Source organism: Triticum urartu, chromosome 7 (assembly GCF_003073215.2).
Source record: "Triticum urartu cultivar G1812 chromosome 7, Tu2.1, whole genome shotgun sequence".
NCBI lineage: Eukaryota > Viridiplantae > Streptophyta > Magnoliopsida > Poales > Poaceae > Triticum > Triticum urartu.
In genome coordinates this window covers 99,476,679-99,495,011 of record NC_053028.1, presented here as the reverse complement: position 1 = coordinate 99,495,011, position 18,333 = coordinate 99,476,679, and positions in this window count along the sequence as shown.

Sequence of the window (18,333 nt, the reverse complement as noted above, 5' to 3'; positions counted from 1 at the left end):
CATGATCGCAATGTTGTTAGTATGAATTCCTTGAATATCCATGATGCTAATGATATGCAAAGCCACAAGCTTGGGGAAGCTATGTTTGATGAAGATGATATTTTCTGTCCCCCAAGTTTTGATGAGCAAATTTATTATGATGAAAGCATGCCTCCTATCTATGATGATTATTGTGATGACATGTATGCTTTAAAGAATAATGATAACCATGAAACTTGTCATCATGATCTTAATTTTCAATCACATGATAGTTATTTTGTTGAGTTTGCTCCCACTATTATTCATGAGAAGAATTTTGCTTATGTGGAGAGTAGTAAATTTTCTATGCTTGTAGATCAAGAAAAGAATGCTTTAGGTGCTGGTTATATTGTTGAATTCATTCATGATGCTACTGAAAATTATTATGAGGGAGGAATATATGCTTGTAGGAATTGCAATAATATCAAGTTTCCTCTCTATGTGCTTAAAATTTTGGAGTTATGCTTGTTTTACCTTCCTATGCAAGTTGATTCTTGTTACCACAAATTGTTTTATCACAAAATCCCTATGCATAGGAAGTATGTTAGACTTAAATGTGCTAGTCATATTCTTCAACATGCTCTCTTTATGTTAAAATTCTTATCTTTTATGTGAGCATCGTTGAAATCATCATGCCTAGCTAGGGGCGTCAAACGATAGCGCTTGTTGGGAGGCAACCCAACTTTATTTTTGTTCCTTGCTTTTTGTTCCTGTTTAGTAATAAATAATTCATCTAGCCTCTGTTTAGATGCATTTTTATGTTTTAATTAGTGTTTGTGCCAAGTAGAACCTTTGGGAAGACTTGGGGAAAGTCTTGTTGATCATGCTGTAAAAAAACAGAAACTTTAGCGCTCACGAGAATTGCTGCTATTTTTTTATTGGAGAGTGCTATTTAGTTAATTATTTTTGAAGATGATTAATATATAAATTCCTCAGGTCCATCAATTTATTTGAGAATTTTATGAGTTCCAGAAGTATACGTTTGATCCATATTACTACAGACTGTTCTGTTTTTGACATATTCTGTTTTCTATGTGTTGTTTGCTTATTTTAATGACTCTATGGCTAGTAAAAGAGTTTATAAACCATAGAGAAGTTGGAATACAGTAGTACTAACACCAATATAAATAAATAATGAGTTCATTACAGTACCTTGAAGTGGTCTTTTGTTTTCTTTCGCTAACGGAGCTTACAAGTTTTCTGTTAAGTTTTGTGTTGTGAAGTTTTCAAGTTTTGGGTGAAGATTCGATGGACTATGGAATAAGGAGTGGAAAGAGCCTAAGCTTGGGAATGCCCAAGGCACCCCAAGGTAATATTCAAGGATAGCCAAGAGCCTAAGCTTGGGGATGCCACGGAAGGCATCCTCTCTTTCGTCTTCGTTCATCGGTAACTTTACTTGGAGCTATATTTTTATTCACCAGATGATATGTGTTTTGCTTGGAGCGTCAATTTATTTTGTTAGGATTTGCTTGATCTTATTTAGAAAAATGTTTTGCATCTTTTATTTCAATAAAAGTGGCATTGATAGTCTTTACTATGCCTATTTTAGAAGTCCACATGTTGCTGTTTGAAAACAGAAAGGTTACCGCTGTTGCAATAATTCCCTAGAAAATGCAGAATGTGATAAAATGTTGAAACCTTTTGCATATTAAGCTCTGATGAATTTACTACAGTGGGAATTTTATTTCATAATTTTTGGAGCTAGGGAAGTATGGATGTTGCTGCATTCTTTACAGACTGTCCTGTTTAGGCAGATTGCTGTTATGTTTGCATTGTTTGCATATGTTTACTTCTTTAGTGATTCTATTTGAGGATAGGACTATTAAATATTCAGAGGCATTTAGTATGCAATGTTGAATAATAATTTTAGTGATTTGCTACATTAGAGTATGATAAGGTTTTGGCGATGGTTTATACTAACTTAGCTCACGAGTCCTTGTTGAGTTTTGTGTGGATGAAGCTTTTGAGATTTAGGGAGACCGTGATATGAGAGGAATTAAGGAGACACAAAAGCTCAAGATTGGGGATTCCCAAGGCATCCCAAGATAATATTTCAAGAAGTCTCAAGCATCTAAGCTTGGGGATGCCCCGGTTGGCATCCCACCTTTCTTCTTCAACAACTATCGGTTAGTTTCGGTTGATCCTAAGTTTTTGCTTCTTCACATGATGTTTGCTATTCTTAGAATTTCATTTTATTTTTCTTTGCTTGATGTTTGAATAAAATACCAAGATCTTAAATTCTTAAATGTTAGAGAGTCTTCATATAGTTGCATAATTATTCGACTACTCATTGATCTTCACTTATATCTTTCGGAGTAGTTTGTCGTTTGCTCTAGTGCTTCACTTATATCTTTTTAGAGCACGGTGGTGGTTTTATTTTATAGAAATAGATGAACTCTCATGTGTCACTTATATTATTTTGAGAGTCTTAAATAGCATGGTAATTTTCTTAAAATCCTAATATGCTAGGTACTCAAGAATAATAAAATTCTCCTTTGAGTGTGTTGAATACTATGAGAAGTTTGATACTTGATAATTGTTTTGAGATATGGAGATGGTGATATTAGAGTCATGCTAGTTGAGTGGTTATGAATTTGAGAAATACTTGTGTTGAAGCTTGTGATTCCCGTAGCATGCACGTATGGTGAACCGTTATGTGATGAAGTCGGAGCATGACTTATTTATTGATTGTCTTCCTTATGAGTGGTGGTCGGGGACGAGCGATGGTCTTTTCCTACCAATCTATCCCACTAGGAGCATGCGCGTAATACTTTGCCTTGATAACTTGTAGATTTTTGCAATAAGTATATGAGTTCTTTATGACTAATGTTGAGTCCATGGATTATACGCACTCTCACCCTTCCACCTTTGCTAGCCTCTCTAATACCGCGCACCTTTCACCGGTATCATACACCCACCATATACCTTCCTCAAAACAGCCACCATACCTACCTATTATGGCATTTCCATAGCCATTCCGAGATATATTGCCATGCAACTTTCCACCGTTCCGTTTATGACACACTCCATCATTGTCATATTGCTTAGCATGATCATGTAGTTGACATCGTATTTGTGGCAAAGCCACCATTCATGATTCTTTCATACATGTCACTCATGCATCATTGCATATCCCAGTACACCGCCGAAAGCATTCATATAGAGTCATATTTTGTTCTAAGTATCGAGTTGTAATTGTTGAGTTGTAAGAAAAATAGAAGTGTTATGATCATCATTATTAGAGCATTGTCCTAGTGAGGAAAGGATGATGGAGACTATGATTCCCCCACAAGTCGGGATGAGACTCCGGACGAAAAATAAATAAAAGAGGCCAAAGAAGCCCAAATAAAAAAAGAGAAAGAAAAGAGGCCATAAAAAAAGAAAAGGCCCAAATAAAAAAAGAATATGACAGAAAAAGAGAGAAGGGACAATGCTACTATCCTTTTACCACACTTGTGCTTCAAAGTAGCACCATGATCTTCATGATAGAGAGTCTCCTATGTTGTCTCTTTCATATACTAGTGGGAATTTTACATTATAGAACTTGGCTTGTATATTCCAATGATGGGCTTCCTCAAAATTCCCTAGGTCTTCGTGAGCTAGCGAGTTGGATGCACACCCACTAGTTTCTTTTGTTGAGCTTTCATACACTTATAGCTCTAGTGCATCCGTTGCATGGCAATCCCTACTCACTCACATTGATATCTATTGATGGGCATCTCCATAGCCCGTTGATACGCCTAGTTGATGTGAGACTATCTTTTCCCTTTTTTGTCTTCTCCACAACCACCACTCTATTCCACCTATAGTGCTATATCCATGGCTCACGCTCATGTATTGCGTGAAGATTGAAAAAGTTTTGAGAATGTCAAAAGTATGAAACAATTGCTTGGCTTGTCACCGGGGTTGTGCATGATTTAAATATTTTGTGTGGTGAACATAGAGCATAGCCAGACTATATGATTTTGTAGGGATAACTTTCTTTGGCCATGTTATTCTGAAGAGACATAATTGCTTAGTAGTATTCTTGAAGTATTATTATTTCTATGTCAATATTAAACTTTTATCTTGAATCTTTAGGATCTGAATATACATGCCACAATTAAGAAGAATTACATTGAAATTATGCCAAGTAGCACTCCACATCAAAAATTCTGTTTTTATCATTTACCTACTCGAGGACGAGCAGGAATTAAGCTTGGAGATGTTGATACGTCTCCAATGTATCTATAATTTTTTATTGCTCCATGCTATATTATCTACTCTTTTGGATGTTTATGGGCTTTATTATACACCTACATATCATTTTTGGGACTAACCTATTAACCCAGAGCCCAGTGCCAGTTTCTGTTTTTACCTTGTTTTAGAATATCGCAGAAAAGGAAAATCAAATGGAGTCCAATTGACCTGAAACTTCACGGAACTTATTTTTGGACCAGAAGAAACCCAGAAGACTTGGAGTGCACGTCAGGGAGTCAACGAGGAACCCACGAGGCAGGGGGCGCGCCCACCCCCTAGGGCGCGCCCTCCACCCTCGTGGGCCTCTCGTGGCTCCCCTGACATACTTCTTCCGCCTATATATCTCCATATACCCTAAAAACATCAGAAGACACAATAGATCGGGAGTTCCGCCACCAGAAGCCTACGTAGCCACCGAAAACCAATCTAGACCCTTTCCGGCACCCTGCCGGAGGGGGAATCCTTCTCCGGTGGCCATCTTCATCATCCCGGTGCTCTCCATGACGAGGAGGGAGTAGTTCTCCCTCGGGGCTGAGGGTATGTACCAGTAGCTATGTGTTTGATCTCTCTCTCTCTCTCTCGTGTTCTTGAGATGATACGATCTTGATGTATCGCGAGCTTTGCTATTATATTTGGATCCTGTGATGTTTCTTCCCCCCTCTACTCTCTTGTAATTGATTGAGTTTCCCCTTTGAAGTTATATTATCGGATTGATTCTTTAAAGATTTGAGAACACTTGATGTATGTCTTGCCGTGGATATCTGTGGTGACAATGGGATATCACGTGATTCACTTGATGTATGTTTTGGTGATCAACTTGCAGGTTCCGCCCATGAACCTATGCATAGGGGTTGGCACACGTTTTCGTCGTGATTCTCCGGTAGAAACTTTGGGGCACTCTTTGAGGTTCTATGTATTGGTTGAATAGATGAATCTAAGATTGTGTGATGCATATCGTATAATCATGCCCACGGATACTTGAGGTGACATTGGAGTATCTTGGTGACATTAGGGTTTTGATTGATTTGTGTCTTAAGGTGTTATTCTAGTACGAACTCTAGGGCTGTTTGTGACACTTATAGGAATAGCCCAATGGATTGATTGGAAAGAATAACTTTGAGGTGGTTTCATACCCTACCATAATCTCTTCGTTCGTTCTCCGCTATTAGTGACTTTGGAGTGACTTTTTGTTGCATGTTGAGGGATAGTTATATGATCCAATTATGTTATTATTGTTGAGAGGACTTGCACTAGTGAAAGTATGAACCCTAGGCCTTGTTTACTATCATTGTAATACCGTTTAAGCTCACTTTTATCATTAGTTACCTTGCTGTTTTTATATTTTTAGATTACAAATACCATTATCTACCATCCATATACCACTTGTTTCACCATCTCTTCGCCGAACTAGTGCACCTATATAATTTACCATTGTATTGGGTGTGTTGGGGACACAAGAGACTCTTTGTTATTTGGTTGCAGGGTTGCTTGAGAGAGACCATCTTCATCCTACGCCTCCTACGGATTGATAAACCTTAGGTCATCCACTTGAGGAAAACTTTCTACTGTCCTACAAACCTCTGCTCTTGGAGGCCCAACAACGTCTACAAGAAGAAAGTTGTGTAGTAGACATCAGCGCTTTAAATTTTCTGCATTGGATTGCCAATGCAGTAGCCCCCGAGACACTGGTCGGGTGGGAACACCAGATCAGGGGATCGATGTGCCCTTTTAATATTTGTAAATGATAAGCCCAAAGCCTAGTAGCCCCCGAGCCTTAATGCGGGCACGGGAGGCCGAATTAATGATCGATATCTGATGAAGCTATGTACCTAGGGTAGGGTCATGGATCTGTCCAACATACCCTCCCCAAGGACATCTCTACAAGGAATCGGAAGCAGTCGAAGAGAAATCATCATCCACTCGACCATGAAGATGTGTTCACTCGACCACCAGAAGATGAGAAGCCCTTCACTCCGCGACGGTCGGGGTTTAAGTCATAGCTTTATGGACATTTATAGCACTTTACTTCGGACGTTACCAGTAACGCTCCTCCTTGATGAACATTGAACCCTGTGTAATGGAGGGGAGAAGGGGTCCTGGCGCACTCTATATAAGCCACCCCCTCCTCTGGGACAAGGGTTCGCACCCCCTGTAACACACACGCATATAATCCAGTCGACCGCCTCCGGGCTCTGAGACATAGGGCTTTTACTTCCTCTGAGAAGGGCCTGAACTCGTAAAACTCGTGTGTACAACTCCTCCATAGCTAGGATCTTGCCTCTACATTCCTACCTCCTATTCTACTGTCAGTATTAGAACCACGACAGTTGGCGCCCACCGTGGGGCGGGTGTCTTAGCGACTTGTTGGAGAAGTTGCAATTTTTCTGATCCCCTGCATCATGGTTTCAGGCGGAGGTTTGGCTGAGGGCCGCGAGATCCGTCTCGGCACGCTCGTGTTTATGGCCGACGACTCTGCTTGGCTTCAGGAGGCTCCACTCGACGTCGACGCACTCCCCACCCGCGGGGCGACACACTTTCGCGCATGCGTCCGTGGCGTCCTCCTACGGCAGCCGTCGACCCAGTATCAGTCGGCTCCAGCAACTTTCACCCTCCCTGCGGCCCGCCAGAGCAAACGCTCCGGTCGGTGGAGGCTTCAGCGGTGGGTGAGGCATGCGATGGCCCGCCAGTCGGCCACCCCTCAAGTCACGGCGATCGAGCCCGACGAAACTCTCTATGGCCTATTCGATCTGTCGACTGGCTCCGTAGAGACCGCATCCGAGTGCGACAGCAGTGACCCAGCGGCTGAAGTTCTGATGGTCAATGGACCACGCAGCCCTCCTGGCTTCACCCGTGAAGACGGAGGCGACAGGAACGGCGATCCATCGCGCGTTCATGAAGAGTACCGCCCCGAACCCCTCTCGTCGCAGCAGAGGGAGGAACTTCGCCGCTGGAACATGGATGCACTGCATACTCCTATAGTTGGAGAAACCCCCGAGGCCCAGGCCTTGGAGCAGGCGCGCTTGGCCAACTTGGCTGAGCGCACTCGACTAGAGAACCTCCTGCGCGCACTCGACGATCGCGCTCGGCAGCGTGCTCCCGAATCCAGTCGACGTCAACTTTTTCCACCTCTGACTCAGGTATACCAAACCCCGATCCAGAATCTAGCAGCGGCTGCCCGGATAGCGGAGTCAATCCAACCTTCCCGGTCAGAAGCTGGCCGAGGTCTGGTGCAGATCCGAGCCTTGCTCCGGGCGGCGGGAGAACATAATACGCTTGTATCTCAGTGTCGGAATAGGATCCATAGCAGATCCATGGTTGGAGACACAGTTCAGTCAGCCCACAGCCCAAGATCGCCCCCGAGGCGTGAGGGACATGGGGATCGACGAGATCAGTACAGAAACCATGAGCAGTATGATCAACGAGTCGATCGCGATGATCATCGTCGAGTGCCCACGCCTCCCCCAAGGAGCGGGTCGTATGTGCCTCGGCAACATGAAGACAGATGCCCTCACAGTGTTGGGCGAGGTATTCTAGTCGACCCCAGGGAGACAGGCTTTGATGCGAGATCTATTCTCGTTCAGGGCTTGGTCGATAGAAACAGAGCTCATCGAGAGGGCCATGACAGGGATCTGCAAACCAGCAACAGGGTGCATGTCTCAGGTCCAGAGTGCTTCAGCAGAGCTATCCGAGCTGCAGTGATTCCCCCCAACTTCAGGTTGGCGACTAGAGTCAGTAAGTTCACTGGTGAGTCCAAGCCTGACACTTGGCTTGAAGACTACCGAGTGGCTGTCTAGATTGGTGGCGGCAATGATGAAGTGTCAATGAAACACCTTCCTCTGATGTTGGAGGGCTCGGCTAGAGCATGGCTGAATCAGTTAGCACCTGGCAGTATTTATACTTGGGAAGATCTCGCCCGAGTGTTTGTCAGAACATTCGAGGGCACTTGCAAATGGCCGGCAGGTTTGACGGAATTACAGTGTTGTGTTCAGAAACCAAATGAAACTTTGAGGGATTATATCCAAAGATGGATCACCCTACACCACACGGTGGAGGATGTGTCTGATCATCAGGCAATTTGTGCCTTTAAGGAAGGTGTCAGGTCTCGGGAGTTGAATATGAAATTCGGCCGGGCAGGAAATATGACTCTGACTCGGATGATGGAGATTGCCACCAAGTATGTCAATGGTGAAGAAGAAGAACGACTCCGTGGTGGGAAGCATAAAGCAGCCGCCCATGAAGCCGGAGGAGGAAACTCCATTCGGAAACAGAAGCGCAAGGCCGAGCCAGCTGCTCCTTGTGAAGCGTTGGCTGTGGTTCAAGGAAAGTTCAAGGGGAAGCCCAAAGGGCCGTGGAACCCCAAGAAAGTAAAATATCAAGATGGAAATGACGTGTTGGATCTGCCGTGCCACATCCACACTAAAAAGATGAAGAGGGTAATTTCATTTATCCGAAGCACACCACTCGGCAGTGTCGACTCCTAATCCAGCAATTCCGAAAGACACAACCCAAGGAAAAGGAGAAGGGAGTAGATAAGGCTAAGGAGGAGGAAGAGGATGATGATGGTTATCCCCACGTGAATTCCACTCTGATGATTTTCGCTGATGTTGAGAGTAAAAGTCAATTGAAAACCTGGCTGTGGTAGAATTGCAAGAATACCAGAAAAATGCAGTTCCAAGTGATTTGTTGCGAGCCAAGAAGCCAGCCACAGATTCAGCATTCCAGTCGTCCGGTGAAATGAAGTCGATTCACATTCACCCGACAGACCCCAATGCTGCTCTGACTCACATTTCAACCACACTCTACTCCAAATAGGAAGAAGTGGTCATCCAGTTCCTCCGTGAGAACTGGGACATCTTTGCATGGAAGCCTTCTGACATGCCAGGTGTTCCCAGGGGACTGGCTGAGCATCGTTTGCAAGTCGACCCAAAAGTGAAACCAGCCAAAGAACATCTTCGACGGTCCACCGTACAGAAGAGAAAGGCAATCGGTGAAGAGGTGGCTCGGCTTTTGGTAGCTGAGTTTATCCGAGAGGTTTATCACTCCGAGTGGTTAGCCAATGTTATCATGGTCCCAAAGAAGGATGAATCACTTCACATGTGCATTGACTTTAAGCATATCAATCGAGCCTGCCCGAAAGATCACTTTCCTCTCCCTCGCATCGACCAGATAGTCGACTCGACTGTGGGGTGCGAGCGTTTGTCCTTTTTGGACGCCTACTCCGGGTACCACCAGATCCGTCTGTACGGACCCGACGAGATAAATACAGCTTTCATCACCCTGTTTGGGTGCTTCTGTTATGTCACAATGCCATTCGGTTTGAAGAACGCTGGAGCCACATTCATGCGGATGATTCAGAAGTGCCTGCTCACTCAGATCAGTCAGAATGTGGGAGCATACATGGATGACATCGTGGTCAAGTCACGTAAAGGTTTCGACCTACTGACTGACCTTGCTGAAACCTTTGCCAGCCTTAGAAGGTATGATATCAAGCTCAATCCATCAAAATGCACGTTTGGAGTTCCGGGCGGAAAACTACTCGGTTTCCTAGTTTCTGAACGAGGGATCGATGCTAACCCAGAGAAAGTGGGTGCTATACTCCGAATGAAACGCCCCGTGCGTGTTCTTGATGTCCAGAAGCTTACTAGTTGCTTGGCCGCCCTAAGTCGATTCATTTCTCGCCTCGGTGAAAAGGCGCTGCCTCTTTACTGAATGATGAAGAAATTAGATAAGTTCGAGTGGACCCTAGAAGCTGATGCAACATTTGCAGAGCTAAAAGCCCTGCTTTCCACCCAGCCGGTGCTTGTTGCTCCAATCAGCAAAGAGCCTTTACTGCTTTATATAGCAGCCACCGGACAAGTCGTCAGTACAGTACTTAAGGTCGAGCGGGAAGAAGAAGGAAAAGCTTATAAAGTTCAGCGCCCAGTTTATTATATTTCTGAAGTCCTGACCCCGTCAAAGCAGAGATATCCGCACTACGAGAAGCTCATCTATGGGATTTACATGACCACGAAGAAGGTTGCACACTATTTCTCTGACCACTCTATTACAGTCGTCAGCGACGCTCCATTGTCAGAGATTCTGCACAACAGAGATGCAACTGGTCGAGTGGCAAAATGGGCGATTGAACTCCTTCCCTTAGATATCAAGTTTGAGGCAAAGAAAGCTATCATGTCCCAAGCAATAGCATATTTCCTGGCCGAGTGGATCGAACAGCAACTGCCGACTCTAGTTCACTTGGAGCACTGGACCATGTTCTTTGACGGATCCAAAATGCTGAATGGTTCTGGTGCTGGGGTAGTACTGGTATCCCCCCGAGGAGACAAGCTCAGATATGTCCTCCAGATTCACTTTGATTCCTCCAACAATGAAGCAGAATATGAAGCACTCCTGTATGGGTTTCGCATGGCCATCTCACTCGGTGTCTGTCGCCTCATGGTCTACAGCGACTCAGATTTGGTAGTCAATCAAGTGATGAAGGAGTGGGACGTCATAAGCCCATCCATGACTGGTTACTGAAATGCGGTGAGGAAGCTGGAAAAGAAGTTTGAGGGGTTAGAGCTCCATCACATACCCCGACTGAAAAATCAAGCAGCTGATGACTTGGCAAAGATAGGTTCCAAGAGAGAAGCCGTTCCTAGCAATGTGTTTTTGGAGCATATTCACACACCGATAGTTCAGGAAGATCCTTTTACCGAAGAGCCCTCGCAGACTAAGAGCGCCACAGACCCGACTGAATTCGAGGTCCCAGCCGTGGTCGACCTGATCATGGAGGTTCTGGCCATTACTCCCGACTGGACAGTGCTGTACATTGCGTACATCCTCAGGAAAGAACTCCCAGAGGACGAGGAAGAGGCTCGACGGATCGTCCGTCGATCCAAGGCCTTTACTGTGATAAGAGGACAACTGTTCAGGGAAAGCGTGACTGGAGTCGGTCAGAAATGTGTAACACCAGAAGAAGGTCGAATGATCCTCAACGACATCCACTCGGGAACCTGTGGTCACCATGCGTCCTCTCGGGCCATCGTGGCTAAAGCATACCGAGCTGAATTCTATTGGCCACGAGTAAATGAAATAGCGAAAGATATAGTTGAGAGATGTGAAGGCTACCAGTTTTACTCCGACATGTCTCACAAGCCAGCGTCAGCCCTGAAGACCATCCCCCTCGTCTGGCCCTTTGCTGTTTGGGGACTGGATATGGGTGGACCACTGAGAACTAGTAGGAGCGGCTTCACTCATGTGCTTGTTGCAGTCGACAAGTTTACCAAATGGATCGAAGCTAAACCTATCAAGAACCTTGAGGCCAGCACCGTTGTCGGTTTTAACAGAGAATTGACATTCAGATATGTAGTTCCACACAACATCATCACGGACAACGGGTCGAACTTAGATTCTGATGAGTTTAGAGCTTTCTGCGCTTCTCAAGGCACATGAGTCGACTATGCTTCAGTCGCTCACCCGCAGTCGAGCGGACAAGCAGAAAGAGCCAATGGCCTAATTCTCAAAGGACTGAAAACCCCGACTGATGCGTGATCTCAAACACGCAGCAGGCGCTTGGGTTGATGAGCTTCCGTCAGTTCTGTGGGGTTTAAGGACAACTCCTAATCGGTCGACCGGACAACTCCTTTCTTCTTGGTCTATGGAGCCGAAGCTGTTGTACCAAGTGACCTGCTCCACAACGCACCCCGAGTCGAGATCTTCTCCGAAGAGGAAGCAGAGCAGGCCCGGCAAGATTCAGTCGATCTCTTAGAGGAGAAAAGAGAGATGGCCTTGATTCGGTCGACCATTTATCAGCAAGACTTGCATTGATTCCATGCCAGAAATGTGAGGGGTCGAGCCTTTCAAGAAGGAGACCTGGTTCTTCGAGTGGATCAACAGAAACCGCACAAGCTCGCCCCAGCTTGGGAAGGCCCCTTCATCATCACCAAAGTTCTCCACAATGGAGCATACCATCTTTACAGTGTTGAGTATCAGAAAGACGAGCTGCATGCTTGGAACGCGGAGCTGCTCCGCCCATTTTATACTTAAGCACTCATTCAAATAAAATGTAATAAGAAGTACCTTTGTAATTTGTTCGTCAAAGACAAGAGCTTTTCAGTCTTCTCGCATGATTGTTGTTACTTTTATTTACCTCTAAAATCCCCCAGTGGGTGGGCTTAGCCGTGAATCCGTTTCACCTAAGTTCGAAAGAAAATCCTACCGAGTGGTGAGCAATCCTCCCACTCAGGGGCTTAGCTGCAGTCTAGTACTCGCCTAAGTTCTCTCACTCGGAGACTTAGCTGCAGTCCGGTACTTGCCTAAGTTTGAAAAAATCCTACCGAGTGGTGAGCAATCCTCCCACTCGGGGGCTTGGCTGCAGTCCAGTACTCGCCTAAGTTCTCTCACTCGGAGACTTAGCTGTAGTCCGGTACTCGCCTAAGTTTGAAAAAATCCTACCGAGTGGTGAGCAATCCTCCCACTCGGGGGCTTAGCTGCAGTCCAGTACTCGCCTAAGTTCTCTCATTCAGAGACTTAGCTGCAGTCCGATACTCGCCTAAGTTTGAAAAAATCCTACTGAGTGGTGAGCAATCCTCCCACTCGGGGGCTTAGCTGCAGTCCAGTACTCGCCTAAGTTCTCTCACTCGGAGACTTAGCTGCAGTCCGGTACTCGCCTAAGTTTGAAAAAATCCTACCGAGTGGAGAGCAATCCTCCCACTCAGGGGCTTAGGTGCAGTCCAGTACTCGCCTAAGTTCTCTTATTCAGAGACTTAGCTGCAGTTCGGTACTCGCCTAAGTTTGAAAAAATCCCACCGAGTGGAGAGCAATCCTCCCACTTGGGGGCTTAGCTGCAGTCCAGTAATCACCTAAGTTTGAAAAAATCCTACCGAGTGGAGAGCAATCCTCCCAGTAAGGGGCTTAGCTGCAGTCCAGTACTCGCCTAAGTTTGAAAAAAATCCTACTGAGTGGAGAGCAATCCTCTCACTCGGGGGCTTAGCTGCAGTCCAGTACTCGCCTAAGTTTGAAAAAAATCCTACCGAGTGGAGAGCAATCCTCTCACTCGGGTTCTTAGCTGCAGTCCAGTACTCGCCTAAGTTTGAAAAAACCCTACCGAGTGGAGAGCAACCCTCCCACTCGGGGGCTTAGTTGCAGTCTGGTACTCGCCTAGGATTAAGCCCTCCCACTCGGAGGCTTAGCTACAACCCAGTACTCACCTAAGTTTAAAAAATCCTACCGAGTGGAGAGCAACCCTCCCACTCGGGGGCTTAGCTGCAGTCTAGTACTCGTCTAAGCTCTCCCACTCGGAGGCTTAGCTGCAGTCTAGTACTCGCCTAAGTTTGTAAAATCCTACCGAGTGGAGAGCAACCCTCCCACTCGGGGGCTTAGCTGTAGTCTAGTACTCGCTTAAGCTCTCCCACTCGGAGGCTTAGCTGCAGTCCAGTACTCGCCTAAGTTTATAAAATCCTACTGAGTGGGGAGCGACCCTCCCACTCGGAGGTTCGGAGCTACGGCACAAGTACAACGTGCGCTCCATCCCTATCCACAAGGATGACGAGGTGCAGGTCGACTGCAACCTTCTCCTTCGGAGCTACGGCACAAGTACAACGTGCGCTCCATCCCTATCTGCAAGGACGACGAGGTGCAGGACGACTTCAACCTTCTCCTTCGGAGCTACGACACAAATACAACGTGCGCTCCATCCCTATCCGCAAGGACGACAAAACGGAGGTCGACTGGAGCCACCACTTCAGAACTGCATCTCCAGCGCAAAGACTATTCCGAGCAGTGAACAAAGTCCATTCAAAGACAAAACGCAAGCGTATTCGGAGATAAACCAAATTCGGATAAATCCTAAAGTGCCAAGCAGCAAACCGAAAGTATTCGAGCATCAAGCCCGAAGGATTTTAACGGTTACAGCAATCACTCGGCATTCCGAGGCAAATTTAAAGCAGATTCAAGTCTCATAAGTTTGTTCACTTGGCAGGAGGAGGGCTGGCAGGCTCGACGAATTCGTCCAGGTCGATCCCATCCGCGATCCGAGTAGCAGCAGCGATGAAAGTTTCCATGAAGGACTGGAAGTCATGCTTTCTGGTGTTAGCGACCATGATCGTAGCCAACTTGTCTTCACGAGCCTCCTTGCAGTGGACTCGCACCAAGGACAGCGCCACGTCAGCACCACACCGGGCGGAGGACTTCTTCCATTCTTGCACTCGGCCAGGGATCTCGTTCAGTCGAGCCATCAGGGATTCCAGGTCATTTTGAAGCGTCGTGTCAGGACCCCGATTCCAAGTCACATCGATCTAGCCGGTAACACCTCATATCACTTTGCGGCCTCACACACGGTATTCCCACGGGTGTCGCCTTTCCATGGACCAGGACCATTTGTGCCTTTTGGCTCACGTATATGATAGTGTCACTAGCATCCATATGACAGAGAACCCGGGCCGACATGGCTAGTCGTGAAGCCAAAGCGGCACCAACCTATGGGGACAGGCATACATAAATCACATCGAGCATGTCGGTCAGCAGCGTGTGAATCTGGGCTGTAGCACTGGGCTAACAGGACTCCGGGAACCCGGGCTATAGCAGGCTAGGCAGGACTTTGGATGTCACTGCGTGACATTTCCCCGAAGGGACAGACACAGGAACAAAGTGAAACACATGCCGGCCAGTCAAGTGTCCTGAGCAGTAGTGCTGGGCTAGCAGGACTCCGGTGAACCGGGCTGTAGCGGACTACTATGGCTCATGGAAGCACTAGACTACATTTCCCCATAAGAGAGGCTGCCAAGGATAAACAACTAGATTGTCGTATCCCACACATACCAAGCATTTCAATCATACACACAATATGCTCGATATGTGTAAATACAACATGGCATCACAACATAACTCTACGACTCAAGTATTTATTCATTAGGCTCCGAGGAGCGAGATATTACAAACATGGGTCTCATGACCCAACAATCATAGCATACAAATCAAAGCACATGTGGAAGCTTAACATGTCTGATTACAGACATCTATAAATGAAAAAGGCTAAGAAGCCTGACTATCTACCAGATCCTGTCGAGGGCACAAGATCGTAGCTGAGGTATCAAGCTAAACGTCGAAGTCCATGCGGAACTACTAGCGAGACTGAAGTCTCTCTGCAAAACATAAATTAAGCAAACGTGAGTACAAAATTACTCAGCAAGACTTACATCAGAAATAGCTACATATGCATCGGCATCAACAAAGGGATGGTGGGGTTTAACTGCAGCAAGCCAGCTTTGACTCAGTGGCTAACCTGAACTACGACTGCACGCAACTCTTTTGAGGTGGCGCACACGAGTCCACATATTCACCAATCAATACACCACTATGGATCCGCTCCCATCTACCTACGAGAACGTCATCCATAGCACTCACGCTTATCTTGCACATTTTAGAGTATCCACTTCCACTTGTCTATGAACTATTATAGTCAACCCAGAAGTCCTTTACCGCGGACGCGGCTATTCGAATAGTTCTATACCCTGCAGGGGTGTAATTCGTCACACATGTTTCCACCACTTAGCGTCTGCACACGACATGTGCTCGACAGACTTCAAGCGAAAGCCGACGTGGGTGTAGACCACGACCTGACTAACCGCACAAGTCTCTAGTCCAGGTTTATCGCCTATTCGGGTTCCATCCGCAAGGAAATCCGGCCGGGGTGTCCTCAACGGCCCCAAACAATGTGTACAGTGTCCTGAGACGCAAAACGGGCGCCCGACATACCCGGCCACGGTGTATCTACCGCGTCATAGCCCACCCCTAGGTTCAGCGCTACGCATAGCCGCCAACACATAACCTATAAACACCAAAAACTAGTTCCAACTCCTGGACAGAGGACGAGAGGGGTCAGTAAGTCGAGCGGGGTCATATTTCAGGGCCCAATGTGTGGTAGTAGCTGTTTCATGGATCACAAACACAGAACTCAGTTCCTGAGGACGGTTTCAATGAGACAACCCACCATGTACTCCTACGTGGCCTCTCACCGCTACCTTTACCAAATCGCGTTCACACACTTAGCTCACACACAGTAGGACATGTTCATCACCATTCCAATTCATTCCCAATGAATCAGACCTGACACAACTCTATGCAATAGCAGGCATGACAAACAAGTATGAATGAGTAGGCACAGTAGGGCTCAAACAACTCCTACTCATGCTAGTGGGTTTCATCTATTTACTGTGGCAATGACAGGTCATGCAGAGGAAAGGGGTGCAGCTACCACAACATGATACAGTTGAATCATTGTTGTCCTAATGTAGTAAAAGAGAGCAGGAGTGAGAGAGTGGGATTATATCGGAATGAACAAGGGGGTTTTGCTTTCCTGGCACTTCTGAAGATAGTATAGTTCTTCATCGGTGTCATCGATCACATCGTCGAAACATACGTCTACTGAGGGGGGAACAACCACCGACTAGCAAAGAAGGAACACAATCAATGCAATGCACATTCACATGAATGACATGTCATGTTAAGGTACTGAATTCACCTAATGCAATATCTAGCCAATTTAATTGAAGTGGAACTCAAACAAGATCAAATTCCAACTCCAAATGTTATTTCATAAATTGCCCTAATCATCATTTGTCTTATTCAGTGAGGTTAACTTGTTCAAACATGCATGATCATGGAACAGATGGATTCCTTGAATTTTTCTGATAAGTTTTCATATATAAATTATTTCATTCTGAGCTACGGTTGAATTTCTATGATTTTTAGAAGTTTGGGGTATTTTCTGAAATTTATAAATCATTTCTGATTTATTTTAATTCCAGAAAACTTTACTCCGTCAGCATTACGTCATGCTAACCTCAGCAGGTCAACAGGCACGGTCCAGGTCAAACCTGACCAGTGGGACCCACTGGTCAGTGATCCAGTCAACTAAGTAAGTTAGTTAGCCCTAACTAACTGGGCAGGGCCCACTAGTCAGTGACTGTAGTAACTAACCTAACTAGTAATTAGTCGGGCGGGACCGCAAGTCAGTGAGAAAGACGGGGGAAGTCAAACCGGGCAATGGGGTCAACCCACGCCGGTCAACGGGTCAGCGGTCGCCGGCGAGTCCAGATGCGGCGGAGGGCTTCGGAAAACGCCCACAGGGCTCGGTTTTGGATGCAGTTTGCGGCTACGGAAAGCTGAGAGTCTCGCGCATCCAACGGAGCCAACAGCTCGCGCCAGAGTGGACTAAATCAACGGCGGCAGCAACTTTTACGGCGGCCGGAGTTCGGGCGAGCTCGGGTTTGGTGTTAGGGAGCATGACAGGAGGAGTTGGTGCATGCCTTCGGCTCTTAGGAGAACGCTGAGAACGGCGACACGCTCAAAAGCGGGCGGAGGCAGCTCTGGCCGCGGCAGCGACATGGCACGGCAGCGGCGAGCTTCGGCCGTGGTGGCCAGCGGGGTTAGAGGAAGAAATCGAGTGGGAGGAGAGAGGGGTTGGGAGCAGAAGCTCACGGCGATAACGTAGGGAAGGTCAGCAAGCTCGGGGAGGTCCTGGCGGCGCCGAATCGACCGGAGATGGGCTCGGGTGCCCGAGGTTGAGGACGAAGGCGAAGACGGGGTTCAGCGGCATTTGGCGTCGCGTGAGTCGACAGAGAGGCGTAGACGTCTGTGGCGGAGCTCCTGGGAATGTCGGCGAGGCAAGGGGGAGGCGGTGGCCGTGGTGGTGCACGTCGGCGGCGACGGGGCCGCTCGGGTGCGTGCGAGTGAGAGAGCAGAGGAGGGGAGAGGCCACGGGTGAGGGAGAGAGAGAGGTCAGGGGGGTGCGTGGCTACGTTGGAGGCGTCCAGGCGTCGGCGGCAAGCAGGAGCTGGCGAGGCGCGTGCTCGCAAGCGGCGGCCACGCGCGCTGCGTCCTCCTGGCAAGAGGAGAACGATGACTGGCCACTGGGCTAGTTGGGCCGGTTGGGCTATCACAGAGCTGGGCCGGTTGGGCACTAGGTGGGCTGCGCCAGGTAAGTGGCCCAGGTAGGTTCTCTCTCTGGTTATTTAATTTGTTCTCTTTTTCTATTTTTGCTATTATGTTTTGATTTAGTTCAAAGACCAAACCATTTTCAAAATTTATGAAAATAAT